General features: G+C 43.1%; 1 long non-coding RNA gene across 1 annotated transcript; it reads right to left on the minus strand.

Annotated features, from left to right (window-relative positions):
* Positions 1–323: 323 nt before the first annotated feature.
* Positions 324–23805, minus strand: LOC132541899 (uncharacterized). Its single transcript, XR_009553011.1, has 3 exons — positions 23737–23805; positions 20856–20955; positions 324–1207 (listed from the first exon to the last, which is right to left on the minus strand). It is a non-coding gene; the product is annotated as an uncharacterized LOC132541899 (long non-coding RNA).
* Between the last annotated feature and the right edge of the window lie 2700 nt (positions 23806–26505).

A 26505-nucleotide genomic window follows, 5' to 3' on the forward strand; every position in this document is an offset into this window, starting at 1 on the left:
CCCAGAGTCTTTTACTTTGGTGCGATATGCCAATTACATTTCAGGTTCTACTTGTGTTTTCGTTTCTGATCTTGTTTTTCAACTTCTGCCTGAGAGTGAGATCATCCCATATTCATCCTTCTGTTTCTGACTTATTTCACATAACATGAATTTTTCAAGGTCCATCCAAAATCGGCTGAAAACGGTGAAGTCACCATTTTTTACAGCTGAGTAGTATTCCATTGTGTATATAGACCACAACTGGCCAGTACTTTTTAAAAGAGAATTTGTTTTATGTGGTAAGGACATTTAACATGAGGTCTGCCCTCTTTAAAAAAATTAAGTGGGAGTCGGGCAGTAGCACAGCAGGTTAAGCGCAGGTGGCATGAAGCACAAGGACCAGTGTAAGGATCCAGGTTCGAGCCCTGGCTCCCCACCTGTAGGGGGGTCGCTTCACGAGTGGTGAAGCAGGTCTGCAGGTGTCTCTCTTTCTCTCCCTCCTCTGTCTTCCCCTCCTCTCTCCATTTCTCTCTGTCCTATCCAACAACAATGACATCAACAACAATAATAATAACTACCACAACAAGGGCAACAAAAGGGAAAATAAATAATAATAAAAAAAATTTAAAAAAAAATTAAGTATGCAGTACAACATTGTTAATTATAGGCACACTATTGTTTAGCAGATCTCTATAGCTCATCCATCTTACTTAACTGGAACCTTAATATCCATTTACAAGTAGTTCTCATTTATTTACCAGGTTCCATTCCTGAAACCCAATCATTACATGAATTTGTCAATAAATGAGGGGCTACCCTTTACTGGTATTTCAGGTCTAATGTACTGTAATAGTAGTGGGTTTGTCGACCAGTTTAATGTCACCTTTGCAGCATTTATAAAAATTTAAATATAGGGAGCCGGGCAGTAGAACAGCAGGTTAAGCACTCAGGGTGCAAAGCGCAAGGTTCCCGGTTCGAACCCCCAGCTCCCCACCTGCAGGGGGGTCACTTCACAAGCAGTGAAGCAGGACTGCAGGTGTCTTTCTCTCCCCCTCTTTGTCTTCCCCTCTCCTCTCCATTTCTCTCTGTCCTATCCAACAATAATGACAGCAATAACAACAACAATAATAACAACAACAACAATAAAGAACAAGGGCAACAAAAGGGGAAAAAATGGCCTCCAGGAGCTGTGGATACATAGTGCAGGCAACGAGCCCCAGCAATAACCCTGGAAGTAAAAATATATATATATATATTTTTTTTTTTAAATACTTAGTAGTGTACTATATACTGTTCTGTAATTTAAAAATAGGAGAAATAATTTATATACTATGGATACACAGAAAAGTATAAATATATAGAAAAAACACTAGTATAGTGTACACTGACTGACTGCAGGAACAAGACTGAAACTGAGAGGTGATAACAGATGAGAATCTGAGCCGCTGTGCTACCATTTTCCATGACCAAAGTTCTACATCTTCACAATACCAATTCCTGTCAAGAGAGCTGAGTAGAACTCTTAAGTAGTGGATAAAGAAGTAGGTCACTAGGTGAAGACCAGCTAAATTAGTAACTCCTCATTTTCCTCTCTCCTCCAACCTATGGTAACCATGTTTTTTAAAAATATTTATTTATTCCCTTTTGTTGCCCTTGTTGTTTTATTGTTGTAGTTATGTTATTGTTGATGTCGTCGTTGGATAGGTGTAACCATGTTTTTTTGATTCCATGAAGTTGACTATTTTAGATGCCTCGTGCTATTCACAATAGCCAAGATTTGGAAAAAATTTCAATGCCTGTCAGAAAATGAATAGATAATGAAAATGAGGTATATGCATGTGATAAAATATTATCCAACCTTTAAAAAAGAAATTCTAAGGTCTGACATGGATAAACCTTGAAGACATTATACTAAGTGAAATGAATTAGTCACAAAGACAAATAAAATACCTTTTATTTAAGTTGCTTTGGGACAGGTTTCTGCCTCCACAGTCGAAAGAACCCTGTCTAGTTCACTTCTGTCTTTCTTATGAGGCTTTGGCCTTCATTGCCTGTCCATCTGCAAAACTACAATTGTTAGAATTGAAAGGAACTTTAAGGACCGCAGGCTCATTGTGCAGTTGATGGAATTGAGATCCTAGGAGGGAAAAGATCTAGTTCAAGGTACATGGTAAAAGTTTCCTATCCGAAGAGAAAGAGCTTGAACTCATTGACCAGCAGATTGGATGGCTCCATGGGCCTCCATGATGGCCATGGAATACTTCTAGGATTACCATCACCCTATAGGAACATATGTGTAGCTGAAGGAGAACTCCAAGGTGAGCTGACCATGAATAGGGAGGTTATCTGGCTCCTATGCTGGTGTGTCTGATTTTTCTTTTATTTAAAATTTTTTTTTAATTTATTGTAATGAGTGGGGTGGGGGGAGAGAGACACACACACACACACACACACCAGAGCACTGCTCAGCTGTGGCTTATGGTGGCGCTGGGTATTGAACCTGGGACCCCAGAGCCTCATTCAAGAACATTTTTTTGTATAGCCATTATACTGTCTCCTCAGCCTGTGCCTGAATTTTCAACCTATCAGAAGTGGGTGGTGGTGGTTTTTACCATGGTTGCCCAGTAAATGTGTGCCAGGCAGCAGGTTAAACTGTAGTGGTAACTTTGGTTCCTGAAGACTTGCAGTATCCATGTGAAGGTGATACTATGAGAATTCCCATTTTTATAGCAAGGGTACAGGTCCAGAGAAGTTAGGGAACTTTCTGGGGTGGAAAGTAACTTACCTAGTAGACTATGTGCTTTATCAGGCATGAGGTTCTAGGTCTGATTCCTGGCACCACATGAGAGCATCATGGATAACATTGGATAATGTTATCATGGATAATAGAATGGTGCCATGATAGCTCTCCTTTCTCTTTATCTGTATCTCCCCCTCTAAAATAAGAGAAAATTGACTTAAAGGATGATTGCTCAACAGTGGCATTGTTATTATGCATGCCTGAGTCCCTAGTATGGCATTAGGGTAAGAAAAAAAAAAAAAAAACAGGAGACGTTCTGGTTGTCACACTGAGATTGAACCATATCTTTAGACTAGCTCAAACCAGCCTAACTCTAGAGCTCACTATGTCACCCCTTGTACCTAGGAAGACTGTCTCAGATGCTCACAGAAATCAATAAGGCCATGTGGCTGAGCAGGAAGCCTTGCAAGGACAGACAGTATGCCTCTGCTCCCCAGCTCTGTTCCACCCAGGGTGCCCAATTCAATATAGACTTGTCAGCACTTCCAGTTTTTCAAGAAAAGCCGGAAATTAGGATTTTTATGTGAAACTTCTCTATTTTTAAACGTTGGCAACAAGTTCAGATTAAGAAAATAGCACTGTACAAGTCTACTAAAAGCATATTTGCAAGCCAATGGATTGCAACTTTTTCTTTCCTATTCCTTTTCCAGAAAACCACTTAGATCTGACTTATTGTGGCACTGGAGATTGAGCCTGGGGCTTTGGGGCCTAAGAGGCTTTTTTTGTGTTTTTTTGTTTTGTTTTGCATTCTCATTATTCTATATCCCCTGCCCTGGATTGTAACTTGCTGTAGGAGGACCGTGTTTTAATCTGGGGGGGAAGGTCTCTGTCTGTCCTCTGACAGGAGAATTGACCCACCTGGGTTAGAGGTGTGACACTATTAGACTCCCATCTGTCCTGCCTCTACATTCATTTTTTTTTTTTATTGTCACTGGTGTTGTTGCTGGAACTTGGCACCTTCATAATAAATCCAGTGTTCCCAACAGCCATTCTTTTTCCTTTTTTTATTTTAAATTGTCTTATAGAGACACAGAGATGGAGAGAGAAGGGGAAGATAGGGAGAGAGAAAGAAACATCTGCAACACTGCTTTACTTCTCATGAAGCTTCCCCCCTGCAGGTGGTGATGGGATGTGGGAAGTTTGAACCTGGGTCCTTTCACATAGTACTGTCTGCACTATATTTGGAATGCCACTGCCCAGCAGGACTAATGGGACTGAGCCTTATGGGTTCCAGAGGGTAGGATAGAGACCAGTAGGGTAAAGTTATAGAAGGCAGCTCTAAAATGCCACCATGAGGTTGGCCTTACAGTCAAAATTGCCCAGAATAGAAGGGCTTTTATGAAATAGAGAGTTCTCCACTCCCATAGGTATGCAAATAAAACTTAGGCAGCCCCGTAGGTCTAACACAGACACATTCCCACACAGAGAATTTGTTTCACTAGGTATCTATGAAGTCTCTTTCCATTTCTTAAGTCACAGATCTCCCCCCACCCCAGGATTTTATTCTCAAGTCCCAAAGCCCCCAAAGAGGAACATTTATTAACAGACTTAATTCAGGCTAGAGAAAAAGGGGACCTAGAGGCCAAAGGTGAGTTGTTTGTAAACACACACATAGGACTCTGAACCAGGGACCCTGGCTCTCCATAAACCAAGGCCAACACTGTTTCTAGACACTGTTCTGACTCAGGAACTTCCTGCTATTAAGGTGAGTGTGGACCTGCCACTAGCTAAGTATAGGGGCCCGAGAAAGCAAATGTTGTGCAGGATCATGACTCCCAGTTCAACTTGGCAAAATGCAAAGGTGGAAGGCAGTTTTGGGTTTTTTTGTATCCAGGGTCACAGAGCCCTAAAAACCTATATGCCAAAGAGGAGGAAGGGCTTGAGGGAGAACTATGCATCTCTCCTGAACTCTGCTTCTCTCTCACAAGTCTAGACCAACAACTCACTCATCTTTCTCTCACTGGCTCCAGGATAGACACAGTATTCTGCACACATGTAGACACACTAGCACCCACATTCAAGCATTCATCCACATCACACACACATACATCATGTACAAGGGCACCTACACAGAGGCACACCTACCAGACACACACAGATACCCACATGCCTGTGGGCATGAACATGGGCTCCACCTACCTGAGAAACCACAGGTCATCCACTGGCTGAAAGAGGTAGGCAGGGCAGTGTGGTCATGCTGAGGGGCAGGGAACTGCAGGGAGGCGATGCAGCAGTTTATAGGGCTCTGGAGTCCACTACTGTGGGTTCAGGATTTCGCTCTACTACCTTCTTCTAGCTCTCAGCTTTAGCTTCCTCGTCTGGAAATTGGGCATAATAAACAGCATATAGTTCATGTTCAGGAATATGTTGCTCCCAAGCTTGCACATAATAGAGGTTAAATAAACAGAAACTGCTGCTGTTGACCTGGGCCAGAAGCTCAACACACAGCATTTATTCATTGTATCCTTCTTCTTCTAGCGTTTGCCCTTCTTCCGTAGCCAGTCAACAGGTCAGCTTGAAAGCTGTCGGGAGCTGCTTGTTGCTGGCTTTGAAAGTGACTGGGATCCATGTGGATTCAGTCGGCTAGGAAGGATCGTCAGTTTCCCCAATGAATGGGTACTCATGGGATGCACCACGAGAAGGTGCATCGATCCAATGCATCCCCATCGTATCCTGATACACAGTGAAAGCATCATATTCATGTCAACTTCAGGAAGCTCCCTGGAGTGTGAACACACATCTCACTTGCAAGGACCCAAGTGTCTGTGTCCAGGCTGGTGAAGACATCCTCCAACCCCCTGGTATAGGCTGGACTCAGATATACCCTGGGCATGGACTCGAATCTTAGTATCATTGCATTTTAGAACCATCATCCCCCAAATCCATAGGCTCTTATCAGTACACTCAGGACTCTCAGAGATCTCAAAGCACAAATCTCAGAATCTCAGAGCTGTAAAGAGGCCTTGAAGATCCCTGGTTCAATTATTTTGCTCCTGAGCTAGAATCCCAGAAGCATGGAGATTCAGAGTAAGAAAACTGCAAGCTCATTCCAGTAGTTTGACAAGAGAGGAAGCTGAGGTCCAGAGAAAGGGAGCAAGTTAGTGGAAGACTGGAACCTTTACCCCAGCTTTGACTTGGTCCCTATAAAGAATCCTGGAGGAGATAATGAAAGGGGGAGGAAACATTTTGACCAAAGCAAGGATTTTCCAGAGAATTGTTTTTGAAAAATGAAACCAAAAAGCAAAATGAGAAAAGGTGCTGGCTTCCCTTTATTTTCTGCCTGTCTTCCTTTGGGCACTCATTCTCTTCAGCTCTCAGCCGGCCTCCAGCTCTGCTCACAAGCTGCTTCCAACCGCCCACGGGCTTCCTAAAATGGTCTCAGCAAGCTAATTCCAGAGGGTGAATGGCAGAGAGCAAGCCTGGGTAGGGAGGGTGCAGCACTTCCTTAGCTGGGCACCTTTCACAGAGCTGGCTACCCCCAACCCCAGCCCTCTCCCCAGGCTCTTTGTCCCTACCTTGCCCTGCTCTGCAATAGAGCCTGGGGCCAGCTCCTCTGATTGCCTCCTTCTTACCCCCTGGCCTCACACAACAGATTTTTTTCCTTTTTAAAAATGATTTTAAAATTATGTAATAACACATATTTCTTGCAAAACAACCCAGAAAGTTTAAGAAGAAAAATAAGATCACCTATAATCAGACCCTCTATATGAAATGACCATTAACCTCTGAACATGTTCTTACAGACTTTGAACCCCACATCCTACTATCTGTGCCATATAGAGTTCGTTGACCCATATTCCCAGAGAGAATAAAGAATAGGGAAGCTTCCAGTAGAGGGATAAGATATGGCACTCTGGTGGTGGGAATTGTATGAATTGTGCTACTCTTATCCCACAGTCTTGTCGATTATTCCTAAATCACTAATAATAATAAAAAAGAAGTTAAAAAATAAAACACAAAGCAGAACTTGTGCTGGAGTTGATGTATTGTGCCAAAGTAAAAGACTCTGGGGTTGGGGGAGAGTTCAGGTCCTGGAACATGATGCCAGAGTAGGACCTAGAGGGGGTTGAATTGTTATGTGGAAAACTGAGATACATTACACATATACAAACTACTGTATATTACTGTAATGGTGTAACCGCTATTAAAGGTTCATTTGTTCTATGATTAAAGTCCTACATGATCTTGACTGTAAACCACTAATTCCCCCAACAAAGAGGAGAGAGAGAGAGAGATGTCCAGGGGTGGCCCGCCCACCTGGCAAGAAGTGTCTCAGCCCCCAGTTACTATAAGTTCAGTTTGCAAGCACTTGGGATAGCACTTAGCAAAAGTCAATCTCAGACCTCTGACTGAATGGCTTGATACTGGACACTTGTTTACATGTGCATTTCAAGTAAACAATGAAAACCTAAAAAGAAAAAAGATGGACTGAACATAATGTTCTAAAACCTGCTTTATTCTCCCAATCATATATTCACAAACATCTGCCCTAGAGCAGTTGCATTTCTATAACTTGGTTTTTAGTGGCTGCATCACACCCTGCATATGACTACACCACACTTTATTCAACCAATCCTTATTTTCAACAATTTTAGCTTATGTCTGTTTTTCCCCTAAGAGAACAATGCATCATTTATTCTAGTTAAGTCTTGGGGCTCTTCCTAATTATTTCCTTAAGACAATTTCCTGGAATTGGGATTACTGGTCAAAGTGTTTATACTTAAAATGATCTTTAAAAATGAGTGTATATATCACTCCATGATAAGTATGTGATAAAAGAAAACCTTAGTGGGGACAAGGTAGTGGCACACCTGGTTGAGCACTCATGTTACTATGTGCAGGGACTCTGGTTAAAGGTCCCGGTGTCCACCTGCAGGGGGAAAGTTTTGCAAGTGGTGAGGCAGTGCTGCAGGTGTCTCTTTCTCCTTTCCCATCTTTCTTTTCCCCTTTCTTCTCAGTTTTTTTCTCTCTCTATCCAATAAATTAGAAATACATAAAATATATGTAAAAAGAAAAACTTAGCCCTTCCCTCCCTACAGGAGGGAAGCTTCATGAGTGATAAGCAGTGTTTCTCTCTCTCTCTCTCTGTGTGTCTCTCTCTCCTCCCCCTACTCAATTTTTCTCTGTCTCTGTCCAATAAATAAATAAATAAATAAATAAATAAATAAGGATAACTTAGAAAATATAAATAAGGGAAAAACTATAAGTTGACATGACTTATTTATTCATTTACTTGCCTCCAGAGTTACCACTGGGGCTTTGTACCTGCACTATGACTCCACCATTCTCAGCAGCTATCTTTCTTTCTTCCATTCTTCTTTCCTTCCTCCCTTTCTTTCCTTCTTTCTCTTTTATTTTTCTTTTTGATAGAGGGTGAGACAGAGCAAGATAGAAAGGAAGAAAGAGAAGGAAAGAAATCTCCAGCACTGCTTCACCCCTGCAGGTAGGGACTGGGGACTTGAACCTAGTTACTTGAGTATGGTAACATACGTGTTCTACTGGGTGTGCCGTTACTCAGTCCCTGTCCACCTGATTCTTACCATCAAGATACAGTTGTGAGTTTTGCTGTAAAATGGAATTTTACTGCACACACAGTTTTACAAAGTTTTCTAAAACTTGAATTATTCGAATCATTAAATTTTACATTCTCAGTATCATTTTTATCAGTTGTGGTATCTTACTGACATATACTCTCCTATTATTGAGAAAGATTTATGATTTTGCTCAGGTATAAATAGTTCTGTAATGAGCATGCTTGAGGAAGCATCTGTATCTTTGGTCCACATCATTCTTAGCCTCTGTAGTGGATCAAGGACATTCTGTTGTTGATATTTCTATTTTTCTTTCTTTTTTCTACATAAGTCTAAACACAAAGCTGACACAAAGGCTCTTCCACTCTGCTGGTGTCTCAGAGAAGGACTTGCAATCTGCAAAACTCAGTGGGGATCTGGTGTTGTCTTCTACTCTCCAGACAAATTGTGTGGAAAAAAAAGCCTTGGCCTTGAGTAGGGTCTCTGCCCTAGAAGACTTATTTTACTTCCAGCTTCTTCCAGGAAACCAGATCAAAACTAGGCCCACAGAAGCCCTGAGCTCAAAAGCCCACTGCTGTTGGCTCTTCACAGTTCCCTTCCTGCCTATAGTAGACAGGCCATGTGCCCACTCTGTGCCTCTAAATTCCTACTCAGCCATGACCATGGATAGTTAGGAAAAAATGTGACATGTCATTATTCTGAGAAGAGGAAAGACACAACCAAACTCTTACAAGGGGAGTGGGTGCTTAGAGACTAGAGAGCAAATGTGAGTTATGGCCTTGCAGGGCACATGGCTGCAGGTCCGGGAGATGCATAAAGGGGCTGAGTTCCAAAGAGAGGATGTCATGGCCATGGACAGCACAGAAGGGAAGTGGCACCATATCATTGATGGGGTGCTGAGCAGGAGAGGCTGGAATAATAGGGAAGAACAAGCACAGGGTAGGGAAAGGAGAGTCTGGCCAGACCTATCTAGGGTGTTGGGGGCAAGGTGACCCGGGAATGTCTTTCTTTACCCAGAACTTCTCCATCCCTCATGGCCCTGCTCTCAGACTCAGGAGAGGAAAGAGCTATCTGAGAAAATAATAAGCACAGAACTAACCAGAAAGACGTGTTGCTGGGGGCAGGGGAGGAGAAAGTAAGGAGAAAGAGAGGTAGTTACCCAAGAGAGGATATTATGTCATGCAGGTCTCTCTTTTTAATTTAAAAAAGGAGACATTAACAAAACCATAGGATAAGAGGGGTACAACTCTACACAATTCCCACCACCAGATCTCCATATCCCATCCCCTCCCCTGATAGCTTTCCTATTCTTTAACCCTCTGGGAGTATGAACCCAGGGTCATTGTGGGATGCAGAAGGTGGAAGGTCTGACTTCTGTAATTGCTTCCCTGCTGAACATGGGCGTTGACTAGTCGATCCATACTCCCAGCCTGCCTCTCTATTTCCACAGGTCTCTTTAAAAAATTTTTAATGATCTTTTTATTTCTCTCTCTCTGTCTCTCTCTCTCTCTCTCTGTGATAGGCAGAGAGAAAGTGAAAAAGACCACAGCACTAGAAACTTCCTTCAATGCAATGGGGCCCAGGTTCAAACCTGGGTCATACACATAGCAAAGGCACATATTATCCAAGTGGACAATTTTGCTAGTCCTAAATTATCTATTCCATGTGTGGTAGAGAGAACTTCACAAAAGAGAAAGAGAAACCAAAGTAGCATCCCAGTACATGTGGTGCTACAAGTCAAACTCAGAAATTCAGACATGTAAGTCCTGAGCTCTACCAGCAGAATCAGTTCCTAGTTGTACTGTCCCGATCTCTCACTTGCCCAGAACAAGACCTACATAGGGGTCGGCTTGCAAGTGACCACACGTGACCTTCAAGCTGGGAGATGAAATTTCAGACAATTGAAAACCATCACTGGGTTCTACAGCCCTTTTTCAGCTTCCCACCACCCTCCCATGCTTTCTCTCAAAGTTCAGCACGCACAGTCAGCAGAGTTCAGACCCGACCCTACTCTAAGTTGTGTCAGGTGCTGGATGCCAGCCGGAGATGAGGATCCTACATTAGGCTCAGGCATCCTGTTTCTGCAACTCTTCCTCCTCCTGGTGTCCTTATGTTTCTTAGTTACTCCCTAGAACACAATGGAGCCAGTCCCTGTGTGTGATAAGTTAGAACCTAAAGTTGCCACTGACATGTGACAGCTCACGGCCATGTGTGCACTAGCCAAGAAAACATTTCTCTGAGCAGAGTTATATCTCAAGTAGATCACTTGTTTCAGGTGACACCTTTTTCCTCTTTCTTTCCCCCACTCTGTGCTGGGAGTGGTGGGCAATGATGTGGTTTCCTCAAAAATACCCATCCCCTGTCCCAGCTTGACCTGTGAGCTGATCAGTCACCGTGCTTCTATGCAGTGAACTGGTTACTGGGACACCGGAATCAGTGGGCCCTTGAAAGAACAGAGGCTCTTTCCTGAGTAGGCTTCAGTGTAGGGGTGGGGAAAGCAGAGCTCTTGCCTGAAAGGGCTTATAACAATATCAATAGCTAACCATTAATAGCACTAAGTTCCTATCTGACACTGTTCTAAACATTTATTTATTTCATTTTTACAGTTGTACAAATTTTATTTCAAATCAGTGAGGTAGTTTGTTGCTCAGGAATGGATTTTATTAGTGAGATGCAAATAGTTTTTGCATAGACACACAAGGGCCATCAAGAAAACCCAGGCCCCTCCCTGGGTTTTCTCTTACTGTTTTTTTTTTTTTTTCCAGTTTTAGTTCCACCTGGACTCAACTTTTCACTGATCTGTTGAGATTATCTGCCCATTATTTCCTTCTCTTTTTCTTTCTTTTTGCCACCAGAGCTTGGTGCTGGCACTACAAATCCACCACTCCTGACAGCCATTTTTTTCATTTTATTGGCTAGGAGATAAATTAAGAGAGAAGGGAGGATAGAGAGGGAGAGAGAAAAATAGACGCCTGCTTAGCTGCTTGTGAAGTGACCCCACTGCACGTGGGGAGCTGGGGGCTCAATCTGTCTTTTCTCTTAGACTTCTGTTTTTCAGGTGTGGCTACCTTTCTAAAGCCCCTCCTCTAATGAATACCCCTTCCTGGTGCTCTTCCTGGCTAAGCACTCTCTTTTTTAACTGCCATCAGGGATAGTGCTGGGGCTTCGTGACTGTACGACAAATCCATCTATCCTAGCAGCCATTTTTTTCCTCCCCCACCCCTTTCTTTTTTGACAGCACAGAGAGAAATTTAGAGGGAGGAGGGGAAATAGAAAGACAGAGAGACACCTGCACCACAGCGTCACTGTTTGAAAAGCTTCCCCCCTACAGATGGGAAACGGGGGCTTGAGTCTGGGTCCTTGTACATGGTAACATGTGTTCTCTATTGGGTGTGCCAGTGTTGACCTCTTGGCCTAAACTCTTACATACAGTATCTCACTAGTCATAAGAAGCTAGTACCATTATCACACCCATTTTTTGAAGAGAATGAGGTGCAGAGTGACGGCCCAAGATCTCACAGTCAGCAGGTGGCAGAGCTAGATTTAGAGCTCATGCTTGTTACACAGAGCCAAACTCTAGTCAGGCCTTATATCATATCCTCCAAGCTCTGAAGCAAGCTCTTAAGTCTGTTTTTTGGCTTCCTCATGTCTTTCTTTCTCTGCCTGAATGCTGGAATCCACCCTTTCTGGAGCTTGGGAAAGGAAGCCTATAAGCCATAGGTTTCCATCTTTTATAAATACCCTCTCTGAAGGCTGCATCTTTGTCTTGCTTCTAAGAATGAGTACTTGCAACACAGTAGCTGCTCAACAAATCTTTGCTGAATGAATGAACAAGAACTGCCCTGTGAAGAGGAGGCTGTAATGATGGCGGGGCGCCAGAGTTGGCATGCAGCACAAGTTAAGGAAAAACCTGGAGTCAGACTGCCTGGTCCAATTCCACCAGTGAGTCGCTGCTCTAGTCACTTCATACCTCTGAGCTTCATGTTGTCTATGCCACAGTACCTTCTTCCTCTTGTGGGGCACTGAACTCCTCAGTTAGTCAGCTACTGTCTGTATTCTTACTTGACCCAAATGTGATTCTGTCCTTACACTGAACCTCTCGATGTTGCCAGGGCTGGGGGGAATGCTGGGCTGGACCGGATCCTCCCCTTCACCAATGCCAGAAAAGAGACCCTGCTGACACCTGCCCCAGTCCTGCTGCTATTCTTAGTCCCTCCCCATCTAACTCATCACCAGGCATTTTCCCTCCTAAACTCGCTCTGTGTTTCCATAGGAACCAGGGGAGGGTGGAGATGGGGGGAGAGTCCTCCCCCACGGAAGGGAACTTCATTTGGGGCTGTTTGGGAGCGGCTGGCAGCGCCTGGTGGAGCTTCTCCCACTGCTCCCCTCCCTCCTCCCTGGACCCTCCTTGAACAGCATGTTCCTCCAACCGTGATTTTTTAATGCATTTATCCTGCTGCTTAATTTATCCCACATTGTGATCAGATTTAGCTGAGAGCACTCAGCACGTGGGGCCTGCCTGCATATTCATGAACCAGTTCATTCATGCCACCAGAGAGGATGCCAGGCATTCTGGGCAGCAGCCTGGTTTTATGGATTCCACCCCTTGGCAGTGTTGACCCAGGGTCAGAGGTCAAGGAGCTTTTTTGGAGCCTAGCAGGTGGCTAAAGTACAATGAGTTGGGGGAAGACAAGGGGTGGGGGCTAGTTACCGAGCAGAAGACCTGGAGCTAAACTGGATTTAAATCTCTGTTCCTGCTAATGAAATTACTTCTCAATTTGCTTGTCTGTAAAAGGGACCCATAGCTAGGAGATCTGGATCACTGGAAGGACTGAATGAGCTTATCCACATAAATGATCACAAAGTGAAGGTGATCAACACATTGTGCTGCCGGTGCTAAAGTCATTGCTGAGCAGTGGTTCATCTGGTCTGGTTTGTGGGGAGAAGCAGGATGGTACAAAAGTCTGTTCTGCCAGGAAGTGTATATGTGGGGGCATTTTTTTGTTGTTTTAAATTTATAATTTATTTTTAAATTTATTTATAAAATAAAAAATATCGACAAGACCATAGGATAAGAGGGGTACAATTCCACACAATTCCCACCACCAGAACTCCGTATCCATACATCCCCTCCCTTGAAAGCTTTTCTATTTATCTCTCTGGGAGCATGGACCCAGGATCATTATGGGATGCAGAAAGTGGAAGGTCTGGCTTCTGTAATTGCTTCTCTGCTGACCATGGGTGTTGGCAGGTCAATCCATACTCCCAGCCTTTTTCTATCTTTCCCTGGAGAGGTGGGGTTCCAGGACACATTGGTGAGGTTGTCTGCCAGGGCATTTCTTCCCAACCTGTGCCTGCCTGCTGACCTGAGCTCAAGCATCAGGAGGCCAGTTCTAGGAAGAAAGGAGTCCTAGGGAGTGGCCCAACTTCTGAGGAAGGGCTGCAGGGATCACTTCGATATGAGAGCCCTACTGGGAGCCAACAGGTCCCTAAGAAGCCTGGGGCTCTGAGGATGCTAGGCTCTTGGCTCCAGTTCTTTATGTAGGAATTTCATGTAGATTTCCCTCATTTACTTTATTGATGCCAACTCCATGCTGGTCACTGGAAACAGACTGACTTATTCTCAGAATTATCTCCTCCCATGAAAGAAGGAAGGTAGAGAATGGTCAGTGGAAATTCTTAGGAGGAAATCACCCTAACTGACTTAGAATCAGGAAGGCTTCCTGCAGGAGGTGGCATTTAGGCAGAACTGTGAAGAGGTAGACTAGAATAAAGAGGACAACTGGGGCTTAAGGGATAGCAAAGATGGAAGACTAATAGTGGGAACTCAGTCTGAGAAGTGCTGTTCTGGTGGAGGCTGGGAGAAACAGAAGCTTCAGACAGTGGAAGCCTGACTGACTATAGCTTTCCCCTGAGACAGCGAACTGAAAGGGAGACTCCCCTCTATACTTACAAGCCTGTGTACATGCAGGGGTCACATTCTGGCTTTCTAGAGAAAGGAAAACTCCTACTCTGAGCCTCCTGATTAATCTATAATTAAATCAGCACAGACGCCACAGAGCTGTGTTGTCATTAGCTGGTGAAGGCAAATGGTGATTTCTCTGAGAACCCATCCACAGGCAGCCATCAGGAGGAAGGGGAAGACGTAAGGACCTCAGGCAGGAATAAGAAAATCAGCAACTCAAAGCTGATCATCTACACAGTATCTCCATCTCAGTTAATTATCTCAGCTATACCACAAAGGGAGTACTATTATTTGCTCACATTTTACAGAGAATCTGAGGCACAGAGAGGAAAGGAATAAACTAGCCTGGTTAAAGGTATGTTTGGGAATCAGAAAATCTTGAGATTAAAACCCCAGATGTCTGGTGGGAGAGAGCATAAGGATTATGCAAACAGACTCTCATGTCTGAGGTTCCCAGATATCAGGCTCAGTCTCCCACACCACCATAGGCCAGAGCCAAGCAGGGCTCTGGAAAAAAAGAAAACAAAAAACAAAACAAACCCAGATGTGACTCTTACCAGCTGTGTGACTGCAGGCAGATTGTTTACCCTCTCTGTTCTTTGATATATATATCTGTGTATTGGAGGCAAAACCCTATTTCCAAGAATTGTTATAAGGATTGAATGAGGCTATCCATAAAAAAGAAATTAACAGTATCAGTGTTTAATAGGTCTTATCAAATGCAACTACTTATCATCATGCTTTATGATAATAGTTTATCCTTCTCTCTAGAACATGTACTCCCTGAGGACAGAGTCCATGTCTGTCTATTTCGTTGCTATGACGCCAGCAATTGCCACTTACTACTATTCAATAAATTGTTGGTGTCTGAGACTGCATTTGGTAATCTGCAAAATGCTGGATCATATTAGATACTATTTTCTCTTAGGTCTGCCTTGTCCTGAAAAGGGTTGAAGGAAACAAGTATTATTGTTGTTATCACTGTCATATTCCAGGTCTGCTTTTCAGAGCTGGTCTTTTCTGAAATGACAAGAAATATACAGAAAAGCTCAGGTCACAGGTGTCTCTAAGAGGTAATGGGGCAAATAGAAGGAGCCCTGATTTCTGGAGGGGACATCTGGGAACAGCTCTGGGCAGCCCAGTGAACCCACCAGTGGAGCTCTGGAGGACCCACTCAGTGTCTGGAGTGAATTTGTGTCTGGAGGCCTTGGGACCTTCAGAGAGCTGAGAGGAACTGAAGCCTATAGCCCACTTATAGCAACTGTGTCTGAGGGAATCTGCCTTGGGTAATTTAGAGGGCCATAGGAATCTTTATTATCTTTGTCCTGTGGAGCAGTGGTTTCTAGTCTTTCCATTGGGATCTTAGGTTTGTTACAGTGTAAAAATCCTAGATTGTGAAAGTGATTTACTTTCTTACTTGAAATATGATCTCTTTGAGTGGATTCAAAATTATCCCTGCGATGGTGTTATCCCTGATCACTAATATCCCTGAATGTAAGATAAAGGAACAGAGTTTCCTGGAACTCCCAGGATTGGATTCTCTGTGTGACCCATGTGCCTCCTGTCATAAGTAGCTGTTAGCTGTTAGCTGTTAACAGTGGCTCACCTGTTAATGGCACTGACCCGTGAACATCATGCTGTGCATGTTCCTGGAAGTGCCTGCTGATGGCCACTCTGACTCTGCTCAAAGGTGTTCTCTGCTCTGGGAGCAAGCTCAGTGCAAAGGCCACCCTCACTCAAAGGGATTCAAGATGGAAGAAGACTTCCTCACCCCTCAGTGGGATGACTGTCCATAGCAACAGCAGCCCAGTGGAATGGCTTCCCTTCCTGTCTAGGCTCATTTCCTCATCCCACAACACCCTTCATCCAAGATTTGCAATTGGGAGAACCTAACATAAGATACAAGCCAAAATTTTGTGTGATTTTCTGGCCCACATTTTTGAGAGGTATCAAAGACTGTGGATGCCCTTGGGAGTGTGTCTAGCACGTGGCCTCTGGTGATCAAGATGTGGGGCTGTGGCTCTAGCTAGGGGAGCTTTGGGCAGCAGATGGTTCTGGTAAATGGAAGCAGATGGCAAATAGAAAGCTGGATAGCTGAGAGTCTGTTGGGGCAGCTTCACCTCAAATCCTTGTCAACACCCCAGTGTAGAGCCTAAGGACTCTGCTGAACCAGGGATGTACTTGCTTTGCTTTCACCAGTCACATTTTTGTCAATGAGACACCCCTGTCTACTGAGGAGGAAAAAGATGAATAAGAGTGAGGGCCCTTGTGCCTAGGGAGGTTAGTGTCTCTTGGGGAAGAGATGTATCCACTTATGGGCTGTAGTTAGTGCTGGACTGAGAAGACCTGAAAGGAATCCTAGAAATCACTTCATTCACTTTAATTCATTTATTCAGCACTTGGGCTATACAGACCCTGTGTATGGAAGAGAGGTGGGTTACAGTCATATTCCACACAGAAATGAGGAAAGGTAACTGACATTCACTGAGTTCTTACTGTGTTTAAGGCACTGAGAAGGGTACTTTCAGTTCATCTCATTTCTTCTCACAACAAACCCATGCGGTGTATATATACCACAGCTTTCTCAGCCACTCATCTGTTGTTGGGCACCTGGGTTGCTTCCAGGTTTTAGCTATTATGAATTGTGCTGCTATGAACATAGGAGTACACACCTCTTTTTGGTTGGGTGTTATGGAGTCCTTGGAGTATAACCCCAGGAGAGGAATTATTGGGTCATATGGAAGGTCCATGTCTAGCCTTCTGAGAGTTTTCCAGACTGCTCTCCACAGAGGCTGTACCAATTTACATTCCCACCAGCAATGTAAAAGGGTTCCTCTGTCCCCACATCCTCTCCAGCATTTGTTGCTGCTGTCCTTTTTGATGTATGCCATTCTTACAGGAGTGAGGTGGTATCTTAGTGTTGTCTTAATTTGCATTTCTCTGACAATCAGTGACCTAGAGCAGTTTTTCATGTTTGTTAGCCTTTTGGATCTCCTCTGTGGTGAATGTTTTGTTCATTTCGTCTGCCCATTTTTGGATGGGGTCATTTGCTTTTTTGCGGCTAAGTTTGCTGAGCTCTTTATATATTTTGGTGATTAGTTTCTTGTCTGATGTCTGGCATGTGAAGATCTTCTCCCATGGGAGAGGGTGGGTTATGGGGATTGGGTGGTGGGAATTGTGTGGAGATGTACCCCTCCTACCTTATGCTTTTGTTCACTAATCCTTTCTTAAATAAAAAATTTAAAAATAAAAAAAATTAAAAAAACATGAATTCCCCCAATAAAGGAAAAAAATTTAAAGATAAAATATATATATATATATATATACACAATGGAATACTATGCAGCTATCAAGAACAATGAATCCACCTTCTCTGACCCATCTTGGACAGAGCTAGAAGGAATTATGTTAAGTGAACTAAGTCAGAAAGATAAAGATGAGTATGGGATGATCCCACTCATCAACAGAAGCTGACTTAGAAGATCTGAAAGGGAAACTAAAAGCAGGACCTGATCAAATTGTAAGTAGGGCACCAAAGTAAAAACCCAGTGGTGAGGGGTAGACATGTAGCTTCCTGGGCCAGTGGGGGGTGGGAGTGGGCGGGAGGGATGGGTCACAGTCCTTTGGTGGTGGGAATGGTGTTTATGTACACTCCTAGCAAAATGTAGACATATAAATCAGTAGTTAATTAATATGAGAGGGGGAAATCAATTGTATGTCTCAAAGTTTCTCAAAAGACAAACTGAATCTTTTTAATATATAGGCTACGTATTTGATATGCGGACTCTCTCAAAAGTCTAGACCAAGTAGATTAGAAGCTTCCAATAGCACAGCTATATACAAGATACTGGGTACTGTACAGCAAACCATAACAAAGGGACTTTTCAAAGTTAACCCAATTAACAAATAATGTGATAATAATATTAACTATTGATTGTCTTTTTGAACCCTAAGACAGCAGGAACCTCACATCTTCACTATAGAGCCCCTACTTCCCCCAGTCCTGGCACCCTTGGATAGGGCCCACTTTTCCGTATGCATCTCCCAATCCAAACCAAATAATATTACATCCGCCGATCACAACCTAACCAAAGCAACGATTGCCATCTCAACATGCTTCACCTCAGACTGTATCCAGAGACTTCACGTGTGGAATGACAACCCTTCAGCTTCATTACTCGGGTGAGACCTTTCCTTTAATAGTACACTCTAATTTCATCTCAGGTAGTTCACTTTCTAACAAAGTCCCATAACCTAGATATACACCAGTTTCTGTGAGAGAGAGCTTATGTGCACACGTATCCATAAACTACTGCAAAATATATACCTGAAAGCAGGATTACACTAGAGTTTGCAGTGAGTACCTCCCTAACACTTCCTCTCCACTATTCCAAGCTTGGGATCCATGATTGCTCAACAAATTGTTTGGCTTCATATGTTAACTCTCTTTTCAATCACCAGGTTCCAGATGCCACCAGGATGCTGGCTAGGCTTCCCTGGATTGAAGACCCCACCAATATGTCCTGGAGCTCAGCTTCCCCAGAGACACACCCTACTAGGGAAAGAGAGAGGCAGACTGGGGGTATGGACCGACCAGTCAACGTCCATGTTCAGTGGGGAAGCAATTACAGAAGCCAGACCTTCCACCTTCTGCAACCCTCAACGACCCTGGGTCCATGCTCCCAGAGGGACAGAGAATGGGAAAGCTACCATGGGAGGGGGTGGGTTATGGGGATTGGGTGGTGGGAATTGTGTGGAGATGTACCCCTCCTACCTTATGCTTTTGTTCACTAATCCTTTCTTAAATAAAAAATTTAAAAATAAAAAAAAAACAAAACATGAATTCCCCCAATAAAGGAAAAAAATTTTAAAGATAAAAAAAAAAAAAAAAAAAAAACCCATGCGGTGGCAGCTATTCTTATCCCCACTACACAGAAGAGGCCCAGAAAGGTGATGTAACTTATAAACTTACATGGCTGGTAAGTGGCAGAGCTGGGATTCAACCTAAATCTGTTGGATTCCCAGCCCCCAATACTATTTTTTCCCCTCAAATCAGACCATGTTCTATGGTTTTTGTCTTAAATACCCACTGAGTGAACCAGTTTTTAAAAGAAAAAACCTGGAAGCAAACCAGGCCAGTCTCAGATGGAACCAGAACAAGCTTTTGCTGGGGTTGAGCTCCTGCTCCCAGGTGCTGCCTTGTCTACAGGGGACCCAGCCTGCTCTTGACCTCAGTCTGTAGGGAAACCAGGACACTTAGAAGCTGACCTCATTCCACCTTGAAGAGTCAGGGAAGCAGAACTTGCTAGTGTCCCACCCTCCATGCTCACTGGGCCTCAAATGTGGACAGACACCAGATTCAGTACATTCTAGGGCTTAGACCTTCCCCCTCACCTGCCCAAGGATGACCAAGGAGGACCTGGTTGGTAGAAGGAGACTAAATACTATTTACTAAATACTATTTACTGAAAAGTGAGTCCCCTCCCCACCCCAGTTAGTGTCATGAGCTAACATTATACTCAGACTCTGAAAGTCAAGGGCATGTGTTTCCTGGGGTCTGGAGCCTCATCTGAGAAGATTCCATAGCTAGGGTGACCCAACAGCTGGAGGCTGGAATCATCTGGAGTATCTTCACTCACATGTCTGTCAGTTGATGTTAGCTGTCAGCTGGGAACTCAGCAGGGCTGTTAGTCAGAACAACATGTGGATTTTCTTTATTATTATTTTAAATATTTATTTATTTATTTCCCTTTTTTGTTGTCCTTTTTGTTTTATTCTTGTAGTTATTGTTGTTGTTATTGATGTCATCATTGTTGGATAGGACAGAGAGAAGTGGAGAGAGGAGAGGAAGACAGAGAGGGGGAGAGAAAGATAGACACCTGCTTCACTGCTTGTGAAGCAACTCCACTACAGGTGGGGAGCCAGGGGCTCAAACCGGTATCCTCACACTGGTCCTTGCACTTAGCGCCATGTGCACTTAACCCACTGCGCTACTGTCCGACTCCCAACATGTGGCTTTTCTTTTTTTTAATATTTATTTATTTATTCCCTTTTGTTGCCCTTATTTTATTGTTGTAGTTATTGTTGTTGTTATTGATATCATTGTTGTTGGATAGGACAGAGAGAAATCAAGAGAGAAGGGGAAGATAGAGAGGGGGAGAGAAAGATAGACACCTGCAGACCTGCTTCAACACCTGTGAAGCGACTCCCCTGCAGATGGGGAGCCGGGGGCTTGAACTAGGATCCTTATGCCGGCCCTTGCGCTTTGCGCCACCTGTGCTTAACCCGCTGTGCTACCGCCCATCTCCTACATGTGGCTTTTCTTTTCTGTCCCTGGTCTAGTTTGTGCTTCCTCACAGCATGGCAGTTCTGAGTTCCAAAATCAAGCATCCCAAGAGGACCAAGTAGAAGTTGTGTCACCTTATATGACCTAGTCTGGGAAATCACATAGTCTGATATCACTTCTGCTATAGTCACAAGCTCACCTGACACATGGCAAGGTGTATACTCTTCCTGCTGCTGAGCTACCTCCTGGGCCCCCATGTAAAGTAGTTTTCTCCCTTCATGCTGATTTTCCTACCTTCTCTATGGGATGACACCTTTCTCTCCTTAATGGGCTGAGGCTGGGTCCTGAAGGTACAGGTATGGTGAGATCTGATTCCTGACCTCAGTTTGCCACACTGAAACAGACATGTAAACAGATCATTACAGTGTAATATGAAAAACACCACGGCTACTCCCATTCTACCAGGACCCGAAGTACTTGTCACCAGGAATCATATTTTTATACCATCAATAAAAGGGAAGTAAACCTGGAAAACACCAGAGGAAGCCAGGCCCTGTTTCCCTTATCTGAGAGAGAAGAGAATAAAAGAGAAAACACTGGGTGTGGGGCGGTAGCGCAGCAGATTAAGTGCAATGGCATGAAATGCAAGGACCAGCATAAGGATCCCAGTTTGATCCCACAGCTCCCCACCTGCAGGGGGGTCACTTCACAAGTGGTGAAGCAGGTCTGCAGGTGTCTATCTTTCTTTCCCCTCTCTGTCTTCCCCCCATCTTTCCATTTCTCTCTGTCCTATTCAACAACAATAACATCAATAGTAATAACCACAACAATGATAAAACAACAAGGGCAACAAAAGGGGAAAAGTAGCCTCCAGGAGTAGTGGATTCATAGTGCAGGCACTGAGCTCCAATTATAACCCTGGAGGCAAAAAGAAAAAAAAAAGACACCTGGAAGTAGCAATAGGTGTAAGGGTGTAAGGGTGACTTAGGAAGTGAAGTGAAGGCAGGACCGTTGAAAAAATAGATAGTTATAGAATCAGCCCATTACAGTGACCTTGGTAGAACTACTGCAGTTTCCAATGGAGGGATGGGGGGGACATGGAACTCTGATGGCAGGACCTTCATGGAATTATACCCCTATTATCTTACAATTTTGTAAATCAATATTAAATCATTACTAAAAATAAATAATTCTTTAAAAATGTAAATGCTGAGCCAGGGAATTTTTTTGTGTGTCTCCAGGGTTATTGCTGAGGCTCGGTGCCTCCACTATGAATCCACTGCTCCTGGAGGCTATTTTTCCCATTTTTGTTGTCCTTGTTGTTATTATTGTTATTGGATAGGACAGAGAGAAATTGAGAGAGGAGGGGAAGACAGAGTGGGGGAGAGAAAGATAGACACCTGCAGACCTGCTTCACCACTTGTTAAGCAACCCCCTGGCAGGTGGGGAGCCAGGGCTCAAACCGGGATCCTTATGCTGGTGCTTTGCACCATGTGTGCTTAACCAGCTGCACTACCACATGACTCCCAGAGCCAGGGAATTTTATATGGCTAATGAAGGCAGAGTTCAGTGTCCATCATTATAATGCATAGCTTTACTGAAATATCCAATAAATGTTTACAATTTTTTAAAGTAATCATGGCTTTATAAAAACACAAGTTAGTATAAAACTGGGTACACACCAAGGGGCAAATAAAGATGGAAAGAGCATCAAGGAGTGCTTTATAAGTGTGTGATATTTAAACAAAATATTAAAGGGTAAGTTTAAAACTGTAAAGACACTCAAGAAAAAGAAGATTCTGCCAGATGGAGAGAGTAGCACAGTTTTCAGAGCTATCGAGGAACATGGTGTTTGAGAAAATGTTAAGTAGGGTGGGTAGGTGAGAGTGGAAATACATGAGTCTGGAGAATTCATCAAGTCTTGAACTCTAGGACCTCACAGGCCAGCTTAAATCTGGATTTTATTATGCAAGTTGGGGGGGGTGGAGAGGCATAGAAGAGAGTTCAGGCAGAGGGGACTAGAGAGTCAGACTTGTGTTATTAATATAGGTCACTCTGACATAAAAAAATGAACAAGAGAGGAAGCAGGGAGTTCAGTGGGGGAAGCAAAGCCTCACCCAGGTCCAGAAGGTGTGGCTACCATGGAAAGACTATAGTAAACAGCCCTCGGAAGAGTGAGCTGAATGAATCCCCTTCCCTGGCAGGTGAGGGCCCAGGTTTTGGGCATACTTCCCATTTTGAGTTTGATAGCTGCAATATGTTGCCTGACAAGCTTCTAAGTGTAAGTGATTCTTCTTAGCAGTCAACAAGATGTGTGGGAGGGTGGGTGAGGCTTTGATACCATGTCCTGTTAAGTATACCTGCTTCTGGAATGAGCTCCTTATTGGTCACATCATGTTTAGATCTTTCTCCTGGTGGCTTGTAGTTTGACTGTGTTACATCTGTGGTCTGTTTTGTATTGTTTTTGTTTAAATTCATCCTAGGCTTTTTTTCTTCTTCTTGTGACTCCTGAATTTGAATACTCATGTCTTTCATCAGGTCCAGAAAATCCTTTAAATAGTGCCTCTCTTTCTTCCTATCTTCTCCTCTTGGAACTCTGAGTAGACATTTGTTATACCTTCTTAGTCTGTCCTCTGTGTCTCTTGTGTTTTTATTCTCTCTCCCTCTCCCTTACCCTCTCTTCTCTCAGCTATGTTCTGAATAATTCTGGTTCCAGGCCATAATTTTTTTTATTCATCAGAGGTTAACATGCTTTTGAACCTTTTCAGGAGTTTTAAATCCCAGATATTATGTCTTTTTTTCCCCTATAAATTTGATTAGGTTCTTTTCAAATCTATTTGTTCTGTTTGAAAAATCTCTTATTTCTTAGTCATGTTTTCAACTTCTACTATGTCTCTAAACACATTAAGTTTATTAATTTATATTTACTCATAATACAAATGTAAAGCCTTTGGGACTTCTATTGCATCACTTGTTGTTTCTTCTATCTTGCATAAAGTACAGTGTGTTTCTCTCTGTGTGTGTGTATCAGTTGGATTTATGGGAATTCTCTGAAGACTGGTTTGAGGACCGCAGAATTTTATTTTGCTTCATTTGACACCTGAGAATATCACAAATGTTATTTGTATTTTTAAAATAATTTAAAATTTTGAACTGGATCAACAAAATAGCATACCTGGACAGTGTGAAAGCAACCCAAATTGGAGTTTGGCCCATTAAAAGAAGTTTCAGTACTATGGTGTCTTTCCTCCTCTCCCTCTGGTCTCTGTTTCTGTCTGAAAAAGTCATCCCACAGTAGTGAAGCCCTGAGGATGGCAAAGAAAAGAGAGAGAGAGAGAGAGAGAGAGAGAGAAAGGAAGAAAGAAAGGAAGGAAGGAAGGGAGGAAAGAAGGAAGGAGGAAGAAATTTGAGCTGTTTACAATAAAAATTCATATCCACAAGATTTTAGAGGATACTGCTATCTACCTACTGATTTAGTTGGGAAGCTTTTTTTTTTTTTTTCTTCCTCCTCCAGGGTTATTGCTGGGCTCGGTGCCTGCACCATGAATCCACCGCTCCTGGAGGCCATTTTTTTTTCCCCCTTTTGTTGCCCTTGTTGTAGCTTCGTTGTGGTTATTATTATTGCCCTTGTTGACACAATTCGTTGTTGGATAGGACAGAGAGAAATGGAGAGAGGAGGGGAAGACAGAGAAGGGGAGAAAAAGATAGACACCTGCAGATCTGCTTCACCGCCTGTGAAGCGACTCCCCTGCAGGTGGGGAGCCGGGGGCTCGAACCGGGATGCTTACGCCGGTCCCTACGCTTTGCGCCACATGCGCTTAACCCACTGTGCCACCGCCCGACCCCCGGGGAGCTTTTTTAAAATAGGATAGTGCAGAATGTTTTTGTTTGTTTTTACCAAAACACTGTTCAGCTCTGGCTTATGGTGGTACAGAGAACTGAACCTGGAACATTGGCGCCTCAGGCATGAGAATCTCTTTGCATAACGATTATGCTACCTACCTCCACCATAAGAATTAGTGCAGGATTTTTTATCTAGATGTAATATATATGCAATTTATTCATATTATTGTTTGTGGCAATATTTTACATGACATATACTTGAATTCACTTATCCTCTTGTTTATGGACATTTGGATTGTTTTCAACATGATGCTATTATGAATGAAGCTGCCATGAACACTCTTGTCTGTTAGTTTTGGTGAACATGAGCACTTATTTTTTATAGGGTAAATACGCTGGAATGAAATTATTAAATTATAGAGTGGATGGATGTTTGCCTTTAGTAGACACTGCCAAACAGTTTTCCAAAATAGTCATACCAACTCACTCTCCATGAGCCAGATACGAGAATTTTAAGTGCTCTAATCCTCCCTGGCACTTGGCATGGTGAGTTTCAATGTTTGCCACTTGGGTGGGGACGTGGTAGTATTTTGCTGCAGCTTTAATTTGTATTTTCCTGATGATTAATATTATTGAACTTCTTTTATATTTATCAGCTGTTTTGGTGCCCTATTTGATATTTGCACAAATCTGCTGCTTCCCCTTTTTTTTTGAACTTAGAATTAATTGGAATTCACTGGAAAAGTAAAGTAGTGCGTGTTCCACATTATATAATGTAGAATATATCTCCAGCAGAGTCTAGCAATGATGTGCTGGTAAACTGGCTCTCAAGAATAAAAAGCTTGATTTGTAGCATTTTCTGATTTCTGTGGTGCAAATACTCTAATCATGGACCATTTTAACTACCAACTCAATGGCTCACAGAATTCCTGAATATTTAACAAACAGCTCCCATGAGTCAGCATGGATCAGCTCTGGGACACCACTGAGTCTGAGGTAGCACCTCTAATGAAACTAATTAATATTTCCACAGCAAAATATGTAAATACTCACATTAATTGGTATAAGATAGTCTTACATCAGTTGAGGTCATGTTTTGCTTGCAGATGAGTTAGTCATTAATTAAGTGTTAAAGAAGAACTTTCAGTTTATGGAACTCTTTGGGTATTCACATAGTATGTATAAGATTGTGTATCTGCATCTACTTTTTAAAAAATATTTATTTATTTATTCCCTTTTGTTACTCTTGCTGTTTTATTGTTGTAGTTATCATTGTTGTTATTGATATCATCGTTGTTGGATAGGACAGAGAGAAATGGAGAGAGGAGGGGAAGACAGAGAAGGGGAGAGAAAGATAGACACCTGCAGACCTGCTTCACCACTTGTGAAGCGACTCCCCTGCAGGTGGGGAGCCGGGGGCTCGAACCGAGATCCTTACGCTGGTCCTTGTGCTTTGCGCCGCATGCACTTAACCCGTTGTGCTACCGCCCGACTCCCCCTATTTCTATTTTTTAATATTGCTTTGGAATGGAGTCTTTCAAAACATGATATCTGGAGCTAGTAACCCAAGATAAATTTCTGCAATCAAACTGCTTCAATTTGAATCTTAGTTTCACCCCTCACTTTCTCTTTAATTTGGGGCAAGTCATGTTAGATCCCTCTGTGCCTCAGTTTTCTTATCTAGTCTTGATAACCGAAGTTAAAAATGGAATTCTAGCTTGGGAAATTAACTCCCAGTAGAGTACACACTTTTTACTGTGCATGAGGACCCGGTTCAAGCCTCCAGAATCACAGGGGAACACTATAGTTGACACCGTCCTTTCTACCTATCTGAAATTAAAAAAAGAAGAAAAGAGGAGGAGGAGATGGGGGGTAGGAAGAAGAGGAGGAGGAGGAGAAAAAGGAGGAGGAAGAAGAAGGAGAAGAAGACGAAGAAGAAGAAGAAGAAGAAGAGGAGGAAGAATCTACTGGGAGAGGTAGAATTACTCAAGCATGAGGCCCCCCAAATCCTTAGGGGACATCTCTGAATTACCTTTTGGGGTAATTTATACTTTCTCATACCTGGAGCCCCAGATTACATTGAGTTATGCTGAATCATTCA

This window comes from Erinaceus europaeus, chromosome 1, assembly GCF_950295315.1.
Source record: "Erinaceus europaeus chromosome 1, mEriEur2.1, whole genome shotgun sequence".
NCBI lineage: Eukaryota > Metazoa > Chordata > Mammalia > Eulipotyphla > Erinaceidae > Erinaceus > Erinaceus europaeus.